Source organism: Chinchilla lanigera, unplaced genomic scaffold (genome assembly GCF_000276665.1).
Source record: "Chinchilla lanigera isolate Chin_1 unplaced genomic scaffold, ChiLan1.0 scaffold00002, whole genome shotgun sequence".
Taxonomy (NCBI): domain Eukaryota; kingdom Metazoa; phylum Chordata; class Mammalia; order Rodentia; family Chinchillidae; genus Chinchilla; species Chinchilla lanigera.
Window position 1 is genome coordinate 15421983 of NW_004955403.1, and position 3698 is coordinate 15425680.

Below are 3698 nucleotides of genomic sequence, written 5' to 3' on the forward strand. Positions count from 1 at the left end.
GACACTGGGATCCGCCCCTGGCGCTGCGCAGAAGGGACAAGATTTGTTATCTTTTCTTGTACCAACTCCACCTCCCTCGTCCAAAAATAGCGATCAAGTGGGAAGACTGAGTCTCAGAAAACGCCCCCGCGAGAAAATAAATGACCAAAACCTCTTCGAAGAGTTGCCTGTCGGATGGTCGGATAGTGAATGGAGATTGGGGTAAGGACAAAAGAGAGGTTCGTTTGTATTTGTCAAAATGGCAAAATTGGGAAAGACTACGCCTCGTGCAGTGCTGACTTTCATACTTAGGGAAGGTCACTTATCGTGGCTAGGCTAGGTCCCAAAACGAACTGACCACATTTAATCTGGAAATGTCCGCTGAAGTTGCACATGGAGAGATACAACAAAATAGAGCGAGGAGTATTTGGGAAAACGTAAAGATAATTGCTTAGATTTGGGTGCTACAAGATACTGCAGGAAACAAATGATGTAGAAGTAATGAACTATTTTTAAAATGAGCTTCTGCATTTCCCTTTGTAGATTTTTAAGTATCAGGAGTAAAAAGATTCAACTTCTATCCAAAATCAGACACTGTAACATACCAAGCAACAGTGTTCCCCTAAACATGATTTGTAAACAGTCAACACAGACTGTGTAAGCCTCCCAGTACTTTATTATACTTGATTATATTCTCTTATTTTTCATTTTTAGTTCTAAAGAACAAGTTAGAACACTTTTTCATTTTAACTTTATTGAAAAGAAATTTTTGCATAAACCTAACCTTTTAAGGAAGATTTTTTCATTTAAAATTAAAGTCAAGCACATTGTAAAATTTCTAATGAGAACATTGTATCACAAAGTAATTGATACATCATTCCTGCTAGCGAAAGCAAACCATCGTTTTTGGAGAACTTAGAATGTAGAATGCTCCTGAGGTGCAATCGTGTCAAGTTTTTGTCCACCCACTTACACATCAGGCATAGACTACTAAAATAGAACATTGATTTGCTTGCCTTCCTTATTTCCTATCTTCTTTCTATAATAATTTCTCCCAAATTATTCCCAGAACATCCTTCTTACTAAAATCAACAACTTCTACTGGTTTACTAAAACGCCAAAGATAAAATCCAGGCTAGCTTTCCAGAACCATCAACGTTATCCTGGACCTCATATATATTTACTACAAAATGTAAAGGGAGCTAGCATAGTGATATTAAGATCTTAGCAGCTTGAAATGTCACTGTTGGAGAGTCTTTTAGACTTTCTTAGACTTCAAGTGACTTCTCAGACTTCAAGTGACTTCTGTCACTGAGAGTCTTTTAGACTTCTCAGACTTCAAGAGTCCACAGTACGATGCAAAAGACCATTTCATGGCTGCCTGTGGGCAGGTGAGGAAAGGAGCGGAAGAAGAAAGGGTGGGTTAGAAGTCACAAAACACGTTGTCTTGTCATGTTATTCAGGGCCTTTCCTTCCCCACCCTGTCTGTCTACCACTACCGATTTCAATTCTGACATCGTGTGCAGTTGTAGACTTGCTGACTATTTGTCCTCGCCTCTTCATTCTGCTTCTTTCAGCCTGATATCTTCATGACCTCAAAATTCATCTGATCCAAGACTGCTTGACTCCATGATTCCATCTTTCCTGGTCATACCCCTCCCACAGTTCCCTGATGCCCAAAAGAATGTCCATTTCATTTATTTTAGGATTGAATTTACAATAAGTAATATGACTAGTCCTGAACAGTATGTTTGGCTTATCAGTCCAGTTGTAAATTTGAGAGATTAAAGGATATTTCTTAATCTTGTTATACTTCTTATACTTTCATTACAATAGTGATTTCCAAGGCAATTCTGAGTCCTTTGAACTTAGTTTTCTAGTTTCTATGCTCTTCAGAATGGATATCCAAATTGATAAATTCTTGCTTCCAGTTATTTCTCCAAGGCCTGTTATATTTTAATTTGTTTTATTGTTATTTAAATATATTTTTAGGCAATAAAAGAGAATTCTTAAAAAGGACAACAGTAAGCCATGGTTATATTTAAAAATTAGACCACCGAATTAAAGGAAATAAGAAAAGGGACCTAGTAGATAACATTAGAATAGAACACAGCAATTTCATATATATGTAATAATACTAATGTATGTTTCCTTCTATAGGGCAACATTTGTGTAAAATGCTGAGCAACAGATCAAGAGGGAAATCATAAGACAGCATGGTATTACCTCGCAAACTAAGGGTCTGGATTGCAGTAAACCTTGTAGCCTGCTTGTTTTCTTTACGGTAGCTCATCTCTTGTTTCTGAGCAACAGGGAAGCATGGCTTATCTATTCTTCATCATCAGTGGAGTAAAGCAAGATTATGTAACAGAATGAGCTTGCTCAGTCTGTGTCATGAATTCATGCGACAACTCAAAGCAGGTCTTGGAATCCTCTTTACTGGACATGGGTTAATGAGAAAGCCAAAAGATCTATTATTCATCTGTGAAGCCTTAGATGCTCAAGTTTGAATCAGTGCCTTTTCTTGTTCTTCTCAATCCTGCTTGAAAAGTTGCCTTGACATTTTGAAACGTAAGAGCATTTAAAGAGATGTGTCTGTCCTTAGCAAATGCCAATAAATCCTAAGGATTTTTCTGCGATATGCAGCAGAACAGGGAAGATATCAGTATTAAACTTCCCAGGGTTAGCCCTGCCCTGTAATGTGATCAGTTTGCTTCTTACAGTTCTTTACTGTTTTCTTCTTATTTTAGGATTATTTCTGGCTTCTGTATTACGCATCTACTTTTTGCAAGCCATTCAGAACTTTTAAAATTATTTGTTCACTATGCATATATTTGGAATGATGTATTTGTATTCAAATCTCCCTTTCAGTATTTTATAAAGAACAGAAAATGTTGATTACCACACGAACCTTGTATTTAATACTGATGGATTTTGAGATGCTTTAAAAGGAGCAGTGCTCTAACACACACACACACACACACACACACACACACACACAGTCTTTTTTTAATATAAAGTTATTTCTCCTGGTTTGTGCCTGAACCTGAATAAATACAAACTGCACCGGCCTCTCCTACCACGTTTCCCTTCTCTAATCTCCCTTCTGCAGCTCCTTGGAGCCCATCTCAGAACAAGCACAATCTGCATTCAGAAGAGGACCGTTTACAAGTTGAAGGGAGTTATTTTGGGTGAGTCATTGAAAACACAGTACAAAACCTTTCCTCACTCACCAGAAACGCATTTTTAAAAATAAAGCCAAAGCGAACAAGGGTTGGCAAGTTTGAGGGTGGACAAAATGGGAAGAGAGCAGGGCTTCTGGCAGCCTCAGACAGGACCCTGGTACTCTGCTTTTGGCTCTTTCTTAACTTTCAGCTCCACCAATTCCCTTTACTATCACCAACCAGAAAGCACCAGGGTGAGCAGGTAGGACATCAGAGAAAGGACACTATTTCAGCTCGCACTGTGACAATGGATACACCACAGAGATCCAACAGTAGCTTAGCAACAATTTTAAGTCCCCCTTTTTCATCTTTCTTTAATTTAGAAATATACACATAAAATATATATTTAATAATCTTTTTATTCTGATTAATTTTGACAAATAAAACCTAATTATAGTGCAGGCAATTATTAGAAAGTTGTGTGAAAGTCCATTATGCGACCTTTTAGAGTTTCTTTTACAGGGCTGAGGATGTAGCTCAGTGGTAGAGTGCTTG